General features: G+C 43.3%; 1 long non-coding RNA gene across 2 annotated transcripts in view; it reads left to right on the top strand.

Moving 5' to 3' along the window:
- Window positions 1–19981, top strand: part of LOC136404412 (uncharacterized) — a 142183-nt gene that overhangs the window by 60022 nt on the left and 62180 nt on the right. The window contains exons 2-3 of one of the 2 annotated variants that reach the window (XR_010751244.1): window positions 294–441; window positions 3167–3895. This is a non-coding gene — a long non-coding RNA (uncharacterized lncRNA). Of the gene's footprint in view, window positions 1–293; window positions 442–3166; window positions 3896–19981 lie in introns of those variants that run through there. The other variant, XR_010751243.1, reaches the window with a different exon arrangement.

Here is a 19981-nt window from a genome sequence, read left to right as displayed (position 1 = left end):
AAGCCACCAGACCAACACCAGCAAGTATTTACATTGCATAGCTACCAAGAGGATAAGTGCTTTCAAAGGGTGGTGAGTGAGAGAGAAATCAATACTGGTGAACCACTCACAGGACAATGAAAGTAAGTGCCAAGTTCCTGAGATATTTTTGAATAACCATGAAGGATTGAATCCACCTGACTCTTCCAGCCCTCTGTTACTTTCTCTTTAGTGTTATACAAGACTCTGCTCCTTATTTATTCATGCTGCAAAATATGATCTACATTTTATATGTTTTCTCTTCTGTTATCTAGATCCTGAATCCCCGTATATGTACCTGAAGTCCATGGATGGACATCATAAGATTCAAGAATTCCCTGTCAAATTATGTATGTGATTTTTCAGAGGTCCCGATTCAAAAAGAAGTTGAAGAGCCATTGATCTTTTGGGGTGCTATGTTTGGTAAGAGAAAGAATCTCATCTTTAATTTGCTTTGTAATAAGACTTATCCATGTGTTGAAAACTTACCCAGCACCATACTTGATGCTTTAATATACATTCTTTTTTTTTTCTTTTTTTTCTTTTTTGTATTTTTCTGAAGCTGGAAACGGGGAGAGACAGTCAGACAGACTCCCGCATGCGCCCGACCGGGATCCACCTGGCATGCCCACCAGGGGCGTCGCTCTGCCCACCAGGGGGCGTTGCTCTGCCGTGACCAGAGCCACTCTAGCGCCTGGGGCAGAAGCCAAGGAGTCATCCCCAGCGCCCGGGCCATCTTTGCTCCAGTGGAGCCTTGGCTGCGGGAGGGGAAGAGAGAGACAGAGAGGAAGGGGGGCGTGGAGAAGCAAATGGGCGCTTCTCCTATGTGCCCTGGCCGGGAATCGAACCCAGGTCCCCCGCACGCCAGGCCGACGCTCTACCACTGAGCCAGCCGGCCAGGGCCTTAATATACATTCTTCACTTAATCCCCACCCAACCTAGGGAGAGTTAATAATATCATCTTCATTTTACTGTGAAGTTACTATGTTCATAGTGGTGAAATGACTCACACAGGATCTCACCACTAACAAATGTCCAAGTTGTGTTGTGGCTGGGCCTCCTTCTCTCCTGGTCTTCCCCAGAATTCAATTCAGAGGGCTAGAAATGACACAAAGGTCACTATGGTCAGTGATTAAAATTTACTGATTGCCTGATTGACAGCACATGATGATGGATAGCGAATGTGGATGAGAAGACTGTATCCCTAAAGAGATGCAGGGTCTTTAGGCTTTATGAAAACTTTAAACCCAAAAGAGTCTCCCTCATCCAACTTTGCTCTCCCTCATAGTCAAAGGATCTTTAATAGAAATGCGATTTAAACAGACAACTTGTCATATTATTCAGCCTTAAAAAGGAAAGAAATCCCGACGCATGCTACAATTTGGATGAACCTTAAGACTATTCTGGTAAATGAAATAAGCCAAGCACAGAAAAAGACAAATAGTTTTATGAGATCACATATCTGAGGTAGTTAGAGTAGTCAAATCCATAGAGACAGAAAGGAAATGGTGTTTGTCGGGGCCTGGGGGACAAAGGGGGATGGGGACTTACTGTTAAGCATGTACAGAATCTCAGCTGAGCAAGATGAAAAGAGTTTCTGGAGACCACAATGAAAAATACTGAGCTGTACACTTGAAAATGGTTAAGATGGTAAATTATATAACTATTTCACCACAATTAAAAATAAGAATAGAAAATGTAAAAATCTATACAAAGAAGTTCACTTGCAGTAAGTTCTGTAGGTTCTCGGCTCTGTTCCTGTCATCGCTTACCCCTCTCAGAGACCAGGGAGAGGAGCAGGTATGACTGTGTGGCCCCCAGATGGAGCCCAGGTGTAAGCTGTCAGGCTCCACACCTGCCCCAGCAGCCAGCTTCCCGTTGTCTGTCTTCAGGTGTGCGGTTCACCTGAGCAGATTCAGAAACTGTTGATAATGAATTCCTCTATAAAATTCTATTAAAAGCTCTTCCACCCCTTTTTTTCCTCTCTAACCACTTACAAAGCAAAAGCAGTGGCTTTGCCAGCCATGAGTACCATGCCCAGGCTCCCAGTGCAGCCACCGAGAAGGAATCCTGCCAGGTCCCTTCACTTTCAGCGCCGGTAACGGTTGCTCTGGAGCCCAGGAAATCTCTCCAGAAGTCATCCAACATGCTGGCAGGTCAAGGACCCCGGGAACCCTCGACCCAGAGAGGAGCCAAGTCATCAAAATTAACTGCTGATTCTCAGAATTTAAAGCCCGAGGTTACCAGGGCCCGGGGGCAGGTTGGCTGTGAATGGATTCATTGCGGGGCTCGGGCCGCCTGGTAGCTTGGACGCGTCACAGCGGTGACCTGGTGGTACTCCAACCCAAACAGATTTGTAACAGTGGCACCAGCGTCCGGGTCTGCCAGAACAGCGTTTGTGTCTGACAAATGAGGCCTCTGTCAGGACAAAGGGGGCTCTTAGGACTCATTCTGCTCTGGCTGCTTTACACCCAGGGAGAGCCAGGGGACTTCTTTTGTCAGAACAGGGAAAACAAAAGTGATTCGTTTCATCATGCTCCATCCCCACGGTCTTTGTGGTCAACGCATGCAGACAGGCCTTTGGCCAGCAACGCTCACAGCCACCAGCCACCGAGGGCCTGCTAAAGGCTAGGGACTATTCTAGGCACTGGGCACGTGCTGCCTAGTTTAATCCTCCAACAATGCTGGGATATAAGGATTATCCCCGCTGCAGTCATGTGGGAACTGCTATGGGAGGGGTGGAGGTCACGCAGTGAGTGAACAGTGGCAGGACCAGAATTCGTATTCAGATGTGGCTTTCTCCCAGCGGACCGCTGTTGCCAGAGTGTTCCTGCCACAGAGGCCTGACGGGCCAAAGGTAGCTCTCTCCTCTGATTTGCCGTCTCCAGGGATGTTGACCTGGAAGGCCTGCAATATGTATTCCTAATGTTCAGAAAGTACTTATATCAAATGCAACAACACCAAAAAGACAGGAGAGGATTGGAATTCACGGAGATTGTTTTCTAAAAGCCACAGAAAATGTCTCTGCTTTAATATAAGGATGTTTACATGGGTTTAAATAAAGGTTAAGATAAAAAGAAATGGAGGTCAAAGTTTCTATGGATACTCAAAACATCAGCTGTCTGTTTTTCCCGTATTGATCCCATAGGGCAGAAGCTCCGGCTGAGGCGTGTTCCTCCCTGAGACGGTCCGGCCCCTGAGAAGAGACTGCAGGTGTCGTGCTCAGTCGCCTTTCCCTGTTCAGTTGCACTGTTCAGCATCGTGGCCCTGCCTGAAGAAGGGCCCAGGGCAGCTGACCTCTCTCTCCTTTATCATTTCATTATGGGCCTGGAAAACAAGAAGGCCACTCAACACAACTGTCAGCATGTTAAAATGCCGAGCGAGACGCTCTGTGGTGCTGTGTGTGTGAATCCAGAATCCCACCCACGGCCCGCGTGTTCTCTGCTGTGGCCCGTTCATGCCAGCTGGGACGTGCTGCTGCTAATTTATCAGTTCGCTGATTTCCATGCATGGGCATCTCCCGTTTACCAACCACGTGTGCCGCAGCTTTCTCAGATATTTCCCGCAGAATCCAAACACCTGCTCAGGGTCTGTGGATGTCCCGAGTTTCAAATTCTAGTTCTCTTCCGGGTGGTGATAGATAACTGTCTCAGCAACTGTCCCCTCAGTTCTTAGTTCCTGCAGACAACTGGGAGCAAGGTCATAAAACGAAGGCTGAAAAATAAAAAATGTAAAAAAGGTGTGGAGGGAAAGGCGAGCTGGGAGGAGAACGAAAGGAGAGTGGAAATACCTTAAAGCGGAAGCAAAGTCTGTTCCCCAACCTTCAATTTATTTCTTTTCCAACACATTTTTATTGAATTCCTAGTATTTGCCAAGTGTTGGACCCTGGAGCTGCAGTAGCAATCTGTCAGGGTCCTGGCAGAAAAGCGATGGTACACTTGAGAGTTAATGAAGAGGTCACGTGCAAAAGCACAGGCAGAGTCAAAGGCAGCAGTAAGAGATAAGGAGCCCCCGGGAGAGCTACACCAGGGACCTGCCACTGGAGAAGCCAGGGAGACAGCTAAAAGAAGCAGGCCCGGAACGTAGCTGCAGGGATGGGGCTTCCAAAGCGCAGCCTCTGCCTGTGGTAGAGGAAAGCAGTTGTTGCCAAAGGTTGGTCCAGTGTCAAGGAATCTGGGGCAATAAATATGCCAAATGCTACAAACCCGAGTGGAAGCCAGAGGGTAAGAGTCAACGAGGCAGTTCTTAGAGTTTTACGAACAGGGGCACAGAGCAGGGGGAGAAGGGTACAGAATGGATCTGTTTGGGGTGGAGGTGGGCAGCATGCAGAGAATATCCAGTGTAAAGTGTGAATCAGACCAAAATGTTCAGGGTCAAGAACTACCTATAGGAACCTGGGCCCAAGCCTATCAAGACATCAAGACATCAAGTCAAGGGCTCTTTAGTTTTAACAACAAAGTCTCCATGAGATTAGGAGCCCTTCTCTGAAGTCCTCTTTGCAGTCTGGCCCGTGACTGGGCCTCCATGCTCCTTCATTTGACCCTCTCTGGGTCTGCAGCCCTCTGTGGGGGAGGCCTAATGACATCTGCCTCTGCCCTTGACCTTGGCTCTAACTGGTGGGGTCTGTATCAGTGGCCTTCCTTGAGTTCTCTGCAACCACCATCACCAGAACAGGGTAAGCACAACAATAGAGGGAGATTCTTTTCATAAATAAGAATGCAATACTTTCATACCAGCATGGGAATTTACTATAGAAAATGGGGAGCTAATTTCTTTTTCTTTTTTCTTTTTTCAAATTAAGTGAGAGCAGGGGAGGCAGAGAGAAAAGTCTCTCATATGTGCTCTGACAGGGATCCACCCAGCAACCTCTTATGGGGTGATGCTTTGCCCATCTGGGGCAATGCTCCGTTGGGCAACTGAGCTATTTTTACTGCCTGAGGTGGAGGCCATGGAACCATCCTTAGCGCCCAGGGCCTACTTGCTCGAATCAATCCAGCCATGGCTGCGGGAGAGAGAGAGAGAGAGAGAGAGAGAGAGAGAGAGAGAGAGAGGTGAGGGGGAGGGAAGGGAGTGGAGAAGCAGATGGTCACCTCTTCTGTGTGTCCTGACTGAGAATCAAACCTGGGAAATCCATATGCCAGGCCATGCTCTACCACTGAGCTAACCAGCCAGGGCTGGAGAGTTAATATCAAAATATATTTATTTATTAAAGCAGATCTCTGAAGGATTCCCTCCCAAGCAGTACTTTGTTGGCATACTTTCTATGTAATGCCCTCTTCCAAGTCATAAAATTGCAACTTGAAAAACATCCTGTAAATCCTAGTGTATTTTTCCCTCAATTTCTTCCTGACATTCTCTCCAATCCATCTAATTAGTTGATATTTCCTTGTCTCTCTCTATAAGATGGAGAAATATAATGAGACTAGGTCCCAGAGGGTAAAAGATTGAGCTTTATGAAGTGAATACCCTGCCTCTCAGTTTCTTGAAACTGTGAGGGTCTCCTTGGGGAAATGTAGAGAAGGTGAGAAAAGTCAGAGGACAGGAAGATTTAAAAGTTTGAATTATCTGCTATTTAATGAAAAGGGAGGCAGGATGAAATACTGGCAAGAGCAAGGGTTTGAATGTCACCTCCATCACTCACCTTGGGCAAGTATTTAACACAACTTTGGCTTCATTTGCTCATTTCTAAGGTGGGGATAGTAACAGTTATCTCCTATGGCTGCATGAGGGTTAAATGAGATGAGGAATGTAGAGCGTCTAATTCAGAGTCTGGTGCCTTAAAAGATTGTCAGTTTTTCCTTTCCAAAAGTTGGGGTATGGGGTCCTGGGAGAGCATTAGTAATCTGGAGGGGCCCCAATTGGGAAAGATGACTGGGAGGTTACATCAGTTTCCTGGGCTTCTGTCACAAAAGACCACAGATTGAGTGACTTAAACAACATAAATTTTATCTCTCACGGTTCTGGTGGCTGGAGTCCAAACGCAAGGGGCCAGCAGGGTTGGTTCCTTCTGACAACTGAGAGAGAAATCCTGATCCTGGGACCTCTTCTAGCTTCTGGGGGCCTCAGGGAAATGTGGGAGCTGGTGGAGCCCTTTAGGCAAGGCTCTATCGGTCATGATCTGGGGCCTCCACAGGTCAGAGGCAGGCAGTCAGGAACAAAAAAGGTGGATAGAAATAGGGAAGGGCAAGAGCAAACGGGAACCCACAAGGAAAACCTGAAACCCCTAAGTACAAGCTGAGCCCTCCTCTTTTCTTTTGCCTCTTCTGGTCTTGATAACATAGGTGGGCGGCCTGAGGGAGAGCTGCTGCCCACCTGTGTCAGAGCTGCACATACACACGGTTCTGGACTTTGAGAAGCTGCACTGTGTTTTTCTGGAAGGAGCTGGAGAAACTGCAGACCAATTGTCAGACGATGCACAGAGACCTGTGTGAGTTAACACAACTGGGCCTCTTCTAAACTTCTGCCATAAAAAATGGCCGCTTCTCCACTCCTGCCTTCCAAATGTCTATGCACGCTTCTCTGATAAACAGCCCTAATCTGGAACCTTTTAGGAAAGAGCATCGGGGAGATATAGGACTGGGTTAACGAAATTAACTCAGGACAAACCCATCACAGGGTTAGACTGCAGAGTTATACTTTAATCTGCAGGCAGTAGAAAAATAGAAGGTTTTGGTCGAGGCATCCATTGAATACAATTGATGTTTTAAAGAAGACTAATTTTATATTGTATATTAAGGGTTGGAGGAAGATAAAAATGGAGATAGGGGATAGTTAAAAGTTTATTGTAATAGTCTGAGTATGAGACTATAGCGGCCTAAACCAGAGCCACGGGGGGGGTGGGGGGTGGAAATTAAGTTGCAGATTCTAGAAACATTCTAAAGGAAGAATTGATACAGCTTACTAAGAAGCTGAATTAAGAACGAGGACATGGAGATAGACTCCAGAATGCTTCCGAGGTATGGAACCCAAGGAGAATGGTGGGCCTTGAAAGGAAATTATTTGGTTCAAACCTTCTACTCTTATAGACCAGCCAGTTTACTCTACTGAAATGCATTATATTCCCAGAATTGTAAATGGAATCTAATATTCCATTATATTCCAAGATTTATAAAAGTTTGAAATACCTAAACAGTTTAAAATTGCAGGACAATGAAGAAGTGAATGACCATCTCAGAGAACTGATAAAGCAGAGAGGAAATTCCTCTGAGTCGTTAGTGAACTTGGTCGCCAAGGACTTCTGTCTGGTAGAATGTGTTTCAATTCCAGAGAGCCCTGCAGAAAGCTGGCCTTTTCTCCATGTTTTATGTTGGACTCTAAGATAAAGGAAGAAAGAAATATTCATAATATTTTTCCTTTCCCTTAACATTAGAATATAAATACTTAATCCGGGTTTCTTAAATTCCTTTGAATTTCAGGGAGCTGGCAAATTTCTATAGCTTTTAATAAAATTTTTGGTGTTTTGTGAAGACATTAATTTTTCTGGGGGAAGCTTGCATCAGATTTTCAAAGGGATTTGGTTTTCAAACAGGTGAAGAATCTTTCCTGTGGAGAGAGATCACTGTCTATAGTTACTGGTTCTATCCACACTCAGCTTATTCAGGTCCAAGTGTTGATCCAGGGCCTGGGACAAGAGGTGATAGGAAACAGACTCCAGACGGAGCAGGGAGCCAGCTTCTGACAGCTTCCTCCTTTGTCTCTCCTGCTAAGTGAAAACAGTATGCAAGCTGTTCCTCCACTTGCAGGGCTAGAGACCGAGGCCTACTTATTTCGCAAGAGTTATTCTTTTGTACACTCCGCACTAAGTGCATAACCAATGTGTCCTAAGTACTTTCTAGGAGGCTAATTGATTAAGGAACTCTATCCAAAATTTCTGCTTGGGACTCAGACACTAACACCATCTGCAAGCTAGCAAACTGCCCTTTCTTAGATATTGCTTCTGGCTTCTGCTGGTAATTGCCTGTGCCAAGTTGATTAATTTGTTTGTTTGTCTTGAGTTCACTTTACACTAAATAAATGCTGACCAATCACCTGAATAGCAGATTTGTTCTAACAGAACATCAGTGTACAGTTGCTACTTTGTGGCTTTCCAGCATCTGCATCTATGTCCTACATGTAAGGAATCACCTCTTGCGGTGATATCGATGGAAAGCAGCGCCCCATCTCCTACTAAGGAGGCCAGAAGGAAAGATACATTTCCCTCCCCATCCCTCTGGCATCAGGATAAAGACATATGACCTGCTTGGGCCATTCAGACACTCCCAGCAGGGATTTTAACTTTGAATGAATGACAAAGACAGATAAATGAGGCCTGACCTGTGGTGGCGCAGTGGATAAAGCATCAACCTGGAACACTGAGGTCTCCTGTTCAAAACCCTGCACTTGTCTGGTCAAGGCACATATAGGAGTTGATACTTCCTGCTCCTCCCCCTTTCTCTCTCTCTCTCTCTCTCTCTCTCTCTCTCTCTTCTCTAAAATGAATAAATATTAAAAGATGTATTTAAAGGAAGGCAGATAAGTGAGGAGATCTAGTTCACAGCCATGGCAGTGGTGGTTTCACACTGGCAACTGTGTGGCCTCAGTGTCCAGCGGTGAGACTCATGGACAGTTTGGTGATGGTGGAGCCCTAGCAAGCTGGCTTCTCCTGTCCAGATTCCAGGATGCCTGCTAGCTTTAAATCATGTTTCACCAACTCGTATCCATGTTGTCAGGGACTTGATATCCGTGCCACAGATACACTTTTATGTGAATTAACCAGATTTGAATTCTGTTGCTTACAATTAGGAATGCTGAGCAATATAGGGAAAGGCAAAAGATAGTCTCTCAAGCCCTTTGAATCACCTTTACTGTGCAGCATGGGTAAAAATGGAGGCCCCAGCCTTTAAATGACTCTTGTGATGGTTAATTTGATGTGTTAATTTGACTGGATAATGGAGTGCTAGGATATTTGTTCAAACATTACTCTGGGTATCCATGAGGGTGTTTTTGCATGAGGTTAACTTTTAAATTGGTAGACTGAGGCCCTGGCCGGTTGGCTCAGTGGTAGAGCGTCAGCCCGGCGTGCAGGAGTCCCGGGTTCGATTCCCGGCCAGGGCACACAGGAGAAGCGTCCATCTGCTTCTCCACCCCTCCCCCTCTCCTTCCTCTCTGTCTCTCTCTTCCCCTCCTGCAGCCAAGGCTCCATTGGAGCAAAGATGGCCCGGGCGCTGAGGATGCCTCTGTGGCCTCTGCCTCAGGTGCTAGAGTGGCTCTGGTCACAAAAGAGCGACACCCCGGATGGGCAGAGCATCGCCCCCTGGTGGGCATGTGGGGGGGGGGATCCCAGTCGGGCGCATGCGGGAGTCTGACTGCCTCCCCGTTTCCAGCTTCAGAAAAATACAAAAAGAAAAAGTAAATTGGTAGACTGAGTAGAGCAAAGTGCCCTTCATAATGTGAGTGGGCCTCATCCGATCAGTTGAAAGCCTGAGTAGAACAAAAAGGTTGGCCCTCCCATGAGTAAAAGGAAATTTTTCCTGCCTGACAGCCTTCAGACGGGCACACTGGCTTTTTTCCTGCCTTTGCACTAGAACTAAACCGTCAGCTCTCCTGCTTCTTAGGTCTTTTGACTCAGACTGAAACTAAACTATTGGCTCTCCTGGGTCCCCAGCTTGCTAACTCAACCTGCAGATCTTGGGACTTGTCAGCCTCATAAGCACATGAGCCAAATCTTTATAATAAATCTCTTTCTCTCTCTCTCTCTCTATATACATTGTACTGATTCTATTTCTCTGAGGACACAGATTAATTCAACTCCCATTGAGTTAGCACGAAGACCTAACAGTTCAACTGAGGGGGACCTTCTGGCAGATAGGGTGGAAAATTCCAGATTGAGGTCTTCCTTCCAATAAAGAATGGGCCACTTGAAATAAAGGTAGGGTTGTTAGCCTGACTTCTAGCCAAGTGGTCTCTCTCTCTCCTTTTCAGAAATGGTATATGCTAGAACATCTTTGTGCTGATGGCTTCCTGAGAGTTTGGGCTAGTTGAGAAGGGTTTCTCCTTTGGATATCAAGTATCATATATAATTCTATTTTTTCTCTTTGAAATAAGTCTTTTAATATTTTGAAAAAAAATGACAAATACTTATTGTAAAAAGAAAAATTGAGACACTATCACAAAAAATAAAAATTACCTGAATATTTCTAGACTCATTCATTCATTCATTCATTCATTCAATAATGAGGACTTACAGTGAATCAGGAATCTGCTGTCCAACAGTATATATATACATGGTCCTTGCTCCTTCACCATGGAGCTTATAATCTATTGGAGAAGACTGACATTGACCAAGATGTGGCATGTGGCTGTGTCTCCACATGTGTGGGCACATGCTCAAGGTTAATTTCTTAGCAGCCTCTAAAATGGATGTCTTCTTTCTAACACTGCACAAGCTTCCTTCTCAAATATTTATTAGATCTCACAACACTGGGAAGCAGGCCAAGAATAGTATTTTCTCTTATCTTCTTCTAGACTTCTTCCTTTTTTTTTTTCTTTTAGTATTCTAAATCTGCACATGATGGTGAGAAAAAGAATAAAACTCTCCAGATCATCTCTGTTACTTTTTTTACCTGAATTATCAAACTTAGCAATGTGATCCCCACACCTATATTCTGATCCACACCATTCCCTCTATAGCTTTCATGCCGGTGGTCAGTTTTCTTTTCCCTTGTTTGTTTCTTTGTTGCCATGGTGCTGTCCCATTTCGGCCATTTCAATGTTGTGTACCCGTAATGTGATCTGGGCCCTGTGATCTGGGCCCCTCCGGCACTGTTCTAGCCACTGCTCTTAGAAGCTGAGCTGCTTATTAAAGCAGGGGCTCTGGGGGCAGGTCCCGAACTCCCTCACCCCTAGCTGGTGCTTACCAACCACTGTTCTGTGTTTCATACAGGTCTTCACCTCCAGCCCAAAGCCCCAGGCCTGGAAGTCTCTGTTGGAAAAATTATTTGTGAAGTAAATAGGGACATAAAAATTAGAAGGGAGATCACTGAAGCAAATAAAAGCATTTAAATTGGACAATGGAGTCCCAATGTAGACATGATTCCATTCCTGAAAAATCTGAATGTTAGCAATGACATTCCAGGTCAAATAGTAGACAATTATTGTTTTGGTTAAATGATTAAATTTTATGACTAGTTACATTCTCAAAACAGGAAGTCCTTCTGTTACAATCTGTACTCATAAAATGATCTAGAAAGAGACCTCACTGTTAAAAAGAAAGTGTGAGGAACCAGGAATTGGGAAATTTGGATTCCAGCACCAGTCTACTTTTCAATAATTTATTTCATGCCTGTAGCCAACTCACATTTTTGGTAATGCATTTTTTTTGCCCCATTTCCAGAATGAGAGTATCCATTCCAGATATCATTATGTTACTTTTATCAGAGGTGATGATAATATATAGAAAGTTGAAAGTTATATCACTTACCATGGTGCTTGAAAAGTAAAAATTCTTAAACCTAACAGTGTTATTTGCCACCAAGATTTCTAGACAGTTGTGAAAACCTAGCCCTTATCTGGCATGTCACAGAAAATCTGAAATTGTTTTCTGCAAGGGTTCAGTCTGGCTTGGAATCCTCTCTGAAAAAGAGTTCCTCAGAGAGGTCATATATATTGCTCACAAAAATTAGGAGATATTTCAAAATGAATATGAAGTGATAAAAAAAGAAACATTTGAATTTTTTTGTTAAACAAGAACATCAGCAAAGCAAACGACAAGTCAGAGAAAGTTGTTCAATTATGCAAATGAGATGCAACACAACTTTTATTTCATTGGTGAAAATGCATTGTACAAAAGACTGAAAGTACTGCAGTATCTGCACGTTCCCTGATCCCCTAATTCTTGTGAGCAGTGTATTTACTTAATCATTAGATAAAAGGGATTTATTATGAACCTGTTTCCTTCTCTGGGAGAACAGGAAATTTAGGAATTTGATCTACTATACACCATATTGCCTCATGTATAAGACTCACCCTTTCCCAAAAAATTTGCAGTCTGAAAACTGAGTGCATCTTATACAGTGGTTGTAGATTTTTTTACTTCGATTTCTCGCTCTTTTGCGCTTGTTTTTGCACTCATTGTTGAAGACAGTGATTCGTCATCAGACACAGAGGAGGACAAGCTAATGGATGGGAATTTTGACAGGATGAGGAGTTGCATGAATTTTGTGATGTATAAAACTTAAGTTCAATAACTTTATGTAATACATTTTTTTTTTCAAATTTTGGATCCCAGCCTGACCAGGCGGTGGTGTAAAAGATAGAGCATCGGACTGAGACTCAGAGGACCCAGGTTTGAAACCCTGAGGTCACCACTTGAGCACGGGCTCATCTGGCTTGAGCACCAGCTCACCAGCTTGAGTGTGGGATCGCTGGCTTAAGCATGGGGTCACAGACATGACCTATGGTCTCTGGCTTGAGCCCCAGGGTCGCTGGCTCGAGAAAGGGGTCACTCGCTCTCAGAGGCGGATTAAGGTCGGTTGAGGCCCCCGGTACAGAAGAAAATATTGGGGCCCTTAAAAAAAAGAGGGAAAATAAAAATGCATGTTAACCATATTTTTAAATAAATAAAAAATATTATGTGCTATTAATGTTAAAATTGCACATATGAAAAAAAAAACAAAAAAAATTTGCACATATGAAACCAAACTCGGTGTCATTAGAAAAAAGTCTAAAGTTGAAGTTTTGCAGGGCCCTTCAGAAGTCGGGGCCCAGGGTGCGTACCCAGTGCACCCATCATTAAATTCACCTCTGCTTGCTCTGCAGTAGCGTGTCGTGTCATGTCCTGTGTCCCCCTTCCTCCCCCCAGCAAGGCACATATGAGAACGCAATCAATGAACAACTAAGGCGACTAAGGAGATGCAATAAAGAATTGATGCTTCTCATCTCTCTCCCTTCCTGCCTGTCTGTTCCTATTTGTCCCTCTCTTTGTCTCTCTCTGTCTCTGTGACAAATAAATAAACAAACAAACAAACAAATTTTGGGCCTCAAAATTAAGGTGTGTCTTATACATGGGGAAATATGGTATATTTATTTATAAAATCAGAATGAACTTTAGAGTCAGAGAATTCTGGGATCAGAAATCCAATTCTTATTATCTTATTGGTTGTATTATCACCTGCAAGATATTATTTAAATTCTCTGTGTCCCAGTCTCTTCATATATAATAAGAATAAAAATATCTTCCTTGTAGAAGGTAAGGAGGATTTGCTGAAATCACTTTTCTAAATGCCTGGTAGCCATAGCCTGTTGCCTTGTGGATACCAATGAGTGCACAACTTAATGCAACAACTAAGTGGAACAACAGGAGAGTTGATGCTTCTCTCTCTTTCTCTCTCTCTCTCTCTCTCTCTCTCTCCCTCTCTCCCTCTCTTCTTCTTCCTCCCCTCAAATCAATGGAAAGTTTTTTTTAAAATTAAAAAATAAATGTCTGGTGGACTCCCTGGCACAGCTGGTGCATAATGTCTACTGGTTCCCTTTTTCCTTACCTGTGGGAAGAGTTTTAAAACAATACCCAAGACTTATGCCAGGATAATAGAACTATTGGTCTATGGATAGAATTAGATGCAATGTCTGACTCTGTTCCTTGGAAACAACATGATCTCAAGTAAAGGTCTAATCATAACAACATTAGCTAATATTAATCAAGAAAGAAGAAAATTTGAATCAGTCCATATCTCCAAAAATTCCAGAAGTTTATGAAAATGAGGGGAGAAAAACTAACTTCTCTGAGGACTAAAACTTGAGAGCTACATATTTTTTTCAGTTTCTCAACTCTAGGTCTCACTGAACTGGCTGAGTAACCAGACAGATTGCTTCACTTTCCTTCACTTGGCTTCCCAGATAGGGGAATGAAGGATTTATTTTATTTTGCTGGCCAGTCAATGCCATGTGCTTGTGGATTCTTGGGTGGAAGACTGAGTACCTCTGAAATATTGTAATTGACAGCAGTAAGTCAAACATCAAAACCTCAATACTCTGCTCATCAGCCCCCCCCCCCCCAAATAAAAGCTGCATAGGGTACTTCTGGTGAAATATAACGTGTAACCTCATGCAAATTTCTTGCAAATTATTTTCATAGGCTAAAATATTATTTCATTGTGATTCTCATTCTTATTATAACATTTTACTTGGAAGACTGTCCTCCAACCTACCAAGCAAAAAATAAATAAATAAATTGCTTTCTTTGGGTAGTTTAAAAATAGAAGAAGCAGAAGTTAGGGCAAAACATAACCCAGGAAGAAAAACCACCAATTTCCCTCTCAAATCTTACTTGAACTCCCCAAACCATAAATAGCAAAGATTACCAGAAATCTGAGGTTTTGATAGCATTTGTGTGACGTCAGGTAAAACAACGTGGTTCTCGTTTCTGGAGTTGGGTACTTCAAATATATCTTTTGATTCTTCTCACCAAAAGGCAGAGAAAATGAAGAAAGAAAGCTGCCACTTCTCTCTCTGAACCAGCCTTGATATCCACCCCAGTCCAGCCAAGGAAAGGCCTTGACAGCCAGGAAGGCCACACTGAAAGTGTCCACACCCACAGGAACATGATCTAGAGGTCACCCTGTAGCCCAGGTCCCCAAGCATTTTGGGGCCAGGATACACATGGCACAGTGTCCCTCAGAGAGATAGGTTGGACCAGCAGATCAGCATCATGCTTCCCCAGCCTTGGAGTCCACCATGAAGTAGATGGAGGACAAAACCATGTAATCAAGGACGACCAGGCCAACAAGCAGGAGAGCAAGCAGCAGGGTATGAAGAAACCAATGCTTTAGGCAATGGAGAGAAGATGTTAGACCAGCCCTGACTAATCACACTGGGTGTCCCCAACAAGCACAGCTTGCTGGTCCTAAACATAGTGCACTTTTCCTACAGAAGAAGTGGGAGAGGTAACACCGACACAGACCGAGGTAGGTAGATAAAGCTTAATATGCTTGACAGACCTGCGATTTCCCATTGTCGGGCAAGGCGAGTGGCCAGACATTTCAGGACAAAACTAGTTCTTGTCTCTTTTTGTAGATACACTGCTATTTACTTAATCCTACCCAGACTGTAATTTTCAAAGTCAGTGCCATTTGTTGATTGAGTGATAAAATAACTAAAAAGTCACTGGAAAAAGCAGTAAATCCAGCCAGTGCGGGGAAGGCAAGAGTGCCTGAAACTTTCTGGTTAAGTATTGCTAGTGACAAAGTCACCAAAGTCATCTGACCTGCTTTTCCAGGGTGGAGTCCACCCCTCGCGCAGAGGGGGTGTATGTGGAGTACTGACACCCATCATTTCTCTCTACCAGCTTTCTTTTTCCTCACAGGGCTGTTTCCAAGTTACCTTATTAACTTCCAGGTGTGCTTTATATGCACTATCTCATTTAATTGTCATAGCCACACTGTGGAGTAGATATTATAATTAATTTCATTTTAAAGAGAAGAAAACTGAGGCTTAGAAGAAATAAAGCCCTTACCTACCTAAAGTTGCCCAAATAAAGGGACAGAGCAGGGACTACAACCCAGATTGGTTTTATTCCAAAGCCCAAGCTTTCAACATGAACACTGCATTGCCTCCCACTCATTGCTTTTTCTTCTTTTTAAAATTTTCACATTTATTTGAGAGAGAGAGAGAAGGAAAGAAACCTCAACTCATTGTTCCACTTAGTTGTTCCATTTATTTAATTTATTTTATTAATATTTTATTTATTGATTTTAGAGAGAGGAGAGAGAGAGAAAAGGGGGAGGAGCAGAAAGCATCACTCCTACCTGCTTCCAGTATGTGCCTTGACCAGGCAAGCCCGGGGTTTTGAACCGCCGACCTCAGCATTTCAGGTTGACTCCCTAACCACTGTGCTGCCACAGGTCAGGCAAGTTGTTTCATTTAGATGTACAATAATTGACTGCTTCTCGTTCATGTCCTGATTGAGGAATTCAGGCTGTGACCTTGGTGCACCAAGATTATGTTTTATCTACTGAGCCACCCAGCCAAGGCCCACTTACTGCTTCTTAATTCCAAATTGAAAAAGAAATCTGCACCAAAGTAAATGCAAATAGAACAAAACAGCTATGAATGTGAACACGGAGTGTAGGTCTGTTAGTGGGTTTAAGAGAATGAGGGAAGAGGCAGGAGGGTGTATAAAAGATAATGCCCCAGTGATTTTCCATGATGATGTGAGAGGAATCACTGTTATGGTCATTGCAGCAGTCACTACCAGAAAGCTGTGAGCAACTGCAGAGCATTATGAAAATCAGCGTTGGGACCTCAGAAGCCAGATACCCTCTACTTCTTACTGGGAGAATGCTCTCATTTACCTGCTTTCTTTTCCACTTCGAACTTGGCAATTTTGGCCGGCGCCAAGCTGTGACTGATACCCAAACTCCCAGTGGTTATATGCATGGTACGTTGGTGCCCCAGGACTTGCAGACAGACAGCTGATGCCTTTGAGTCCCAGCTCTGCCACTTTATTAGTTGTGTGTCTTGGGTTAGTATCATGATCTCTCTGAATTAGTTTTATTCTCTATAAGTGGTATCAGTAATACCTATGCCGCTGATTCTTATAAGGATCAAGTAATATAATGACTAATGTGTTTAGCCTGGCACATAATGTGTTCTAAAATAGTAGCCATTTTATTATAGAGATTTTTTTTTAAGTTACTGCTTATAATGTTTCTTTTTTCTTTCCACTGCAGAATTCCTTACTCAAGAATGGATTATGTGCCTTTCCATGAGTTTGTGTTAGCTACATGTTGGTTTCCCAGGGCTGCTGTAACAAAGTATTATACACTGGATAGCTTAAACAACAGAAATTTGTTTTCTCACAGTCTTGAAGGCTAGAAGTCCAAGATCAAGGTGTCAGCAGAGTTGGTTTCTTCTGAGGCCTTTTTTCTTAGCTCGCACATGGCCCTCTTCTCCTGGTGTCTTCTTATGATCTTCCTTCTGTACTGAGCCTGAGTCCAAATTTCCTGCTCTTTTTTTTTTTCTTTTTTTGACAGAGACAGAGAGTCAGAGAGAGGGACAGATGGGGCAGATAGACAGGAAGGGAGAGAGATGAGAAGCATCAGTTCTTCATTATGGCACCTTAGTTGTTCACTGATTGCTTTCTCATATGTGCCTTGACAGGGGAATGGGGGAATACAGCAGAGTGAGTGACCACTTTGCTCCAGCCAGCGACCTTGGGCTTCAAGCCAGTGACCTTTGGGCTGTAGCCAGCAACCTCAATGTTCCAAACCTGGGTCCTCTGTGTTTTAATCTGACACTCTAACCACTGCACCACCACCTGGTCAGGTCAAATTTCCTCTTCTTATAAAGACATCAGTCATATTGGATTAAGGCCCAGCCAAATGACCTCATTTTAACTTCAGTGACCTCTCTGCAGATCCTATCTCTACATACAGGCACATTCTGTATGGGTTTGGGCTTTAACATATGAGTCTACAACAATTTATAACATAAATTAATTTGGGAAGACATAATTTGGAAGGACTCAGTTTAGTCCATAGCAATCAATAAAGTATTTTTGCCAAAAAACAAACACCAAGTCAAGCAAATACAGGATACAGAGAAACATGTATAAATTACCATGGAGAAGTTATTAGCAACATCTAAGAAATGAGAAACTACAGGACAAAAAAAAAATCTGGTTTCTTCAACAAACTTTTATAATAGCAAGGGGAAAAAAAGGAAAAAGGAGGAAGAACTTAAAGACTACAAGAAATTTAAAGAACCTATTACTAAATGCAAGTTATAGACTATGTTTGAATTGTAATTAGAACAAATGAATTTTTTAGAAAGCTCAAAACTTTATGAGATGTTCAAAGAAATTGTTTAGATAGTTAATGATACCAAGGCATTATGGTCATTTCCTTATCTTTTTAAGAGAGTTGGAGAAATATTTATGAGTGCAGTGATAATAGCTCTGAGACTTTCTTCAGATGGTGGAAGGAAGGAGGGAGGAGTAGAAAAATAGTGTGATTGTAAAAAACTGTGATTGGAGTTAAAATAAGATTGAAAATGAGTAGATAATTGTTGAAGCTCAATGACCGGTTTGGTGTAATAGCTTCACTGCTTTGTATATGCTTGAAACATTCTATTATAAAGAGATTAAAGTATATGGAAAACATTTTTCCATGTCACAAAATATTTTTCTACAACATGAAGTTTTCAACATAGCATTTCATTGTCTGGATGAATCATAATTTATTGACACCATTTTCTATGATCAAACTGCTAGGTGGTTTCTGGTTTTTTGTTCTTAAAGATTATGTAAATCACTATACACATCTCTGTTTCTTTACAATGGTTTTCTAGAAATGACATTGCTGGACCCAAAGGTAGGCTTGTGTTTAAGGTGTTGGTTCGATATTGCCCAAATATTCTCCGTTGGTCACAGCTCCTTTTCTCTGTCCTTGAGTAACACAGTCTGGGGCCATGCGCCTCCCCTTGTATGTCCCCAATTAGACATGGAGGACACACATGCCAGGCTCTAAGATCGAACCTGTTGAAGAGTAATCCTAAAACATTTCCTGAGAGGGTCCACTGAAAACCTTCCACATTCATTTGATATTTTCTTTTCCTAAAATATGTTGTCAATGTTATTGATCATGCTTTGGCTTTGATCTAGAACCTTTTTTGTGAGAATGTCCAATCAGACCACTAACTAACTGACAGGACTCTCCGTTTTAAAATTTACTTATTTTTATTAAATTATAGTTGGCATACAATATTATATTACTTTTGGGTGTATATCATGATTCAGTATGAAATATCTTACAATATAATCACCACACTAGTCCCGAAACCCTCTGTCGAGACTCTCTTGTTTGATGTTGTTGGGCAAGTGAATGAGTTAGGCTTGCTCATTTCTAGTTTGGCTGATTGGTGCATGAGCATGAGGCAGCACCGTGTGTGTGTGTGTGTGTGTGTGTGTGTGTGTGTGTGTGTGTGTGCGTGCGCGCGCGCGCAGGGTTGCAGGGTCTTGCCCTCAAGGCGTCGGATTATAGATTGCGGATTGCCTGCTGCCCTTGGGAAGGACATTGCTATTGTTTGCTGGAGAGGGGGTTCCCTCCTCCCCCCAGCCTGTTTTTGGCTTGAGGGACCTGAGACAGAGAGAGAAGTGGTCTTCCCTGTCTGCTTACTCGTCAGCCCCTGTGAGACTAATAAATCGAACGGCCCACCATTTTCTGGCTCCACAGTTCCTTTACTGTCTGCCCGAATCCGATGGGAACCTGCATGGCCACAACCACTAGCCTTACAGATGTGATAGAGGATAGGGAAGATGACAGGAACTAAAAGGACCATAATTACATTAAATATGAAAAAGCAAAGTGACTGGACAGGAGATCGTCAAGATCAGCACACATAAAAACTGGTGGCAGCCTAAAGAACCTCGGGGATTACAAATCCTAGCTGAGAAAAAGAAAGTGAGAAGTAAACTATCAAAATAATATCTTTCCCAGGTCAGACAGTGACTCAGCCACATTACCTTACTGGTTCACTTACCCATCTGGAGCAGGGGTCCCCACACTTTTTACACAGGGAGCCAGTTCACTGTCCCTCAGACTGTTAGAGGGCCGCCACATACAGTTCTCCTCTCACTGACCACCAATGAAAGAGGTGCCCCTTCTGGAAGTATGGCGGGGGCCGGATAAATGGCCTCAGGGGGCCGCAGTTTGGGGACGCCTGATCTGGAGGAATTGCAAAGAGACAGAGCTGCTGCTTCATTTATACACACTGTTTCCTGATACTGCTAAAGACCAGAAGAAAATACAGTTCATAAAAGCACGGTAAGTGGACTAACCACGGGCGTAGGTATCTTGCAGACCTGAGGCTGAATCCTTTCTTCACCACTTTATTAGTGTGTGACCTTACCAACTTCAGGCCTAGTTTACTGATTTATAAATATGGATAACGAAACCTCGAAACCTATTCCATGGGGTAGTTTTGAAAGTTA

The sequence above is a fragment of the Saccopteryx leptura genome, chromosome 4 (genome assembly GCF_036850995.1).
Source record: "Saccopteryx leptura isolate mSacLep1 chromosome 4, mSacLep1_pri_phased_curated, whole genome shotgun sequence".
Lineage (NCBI taxonomy): Eukaryota > Metazoa > Chordata > Mammalia > Chiroptera > Emballonuridae > Saccopteryx > Saccopteryx leptura.
This window is presented reverse-complemented; position numbering and strand designations above follow the sequence as displayed.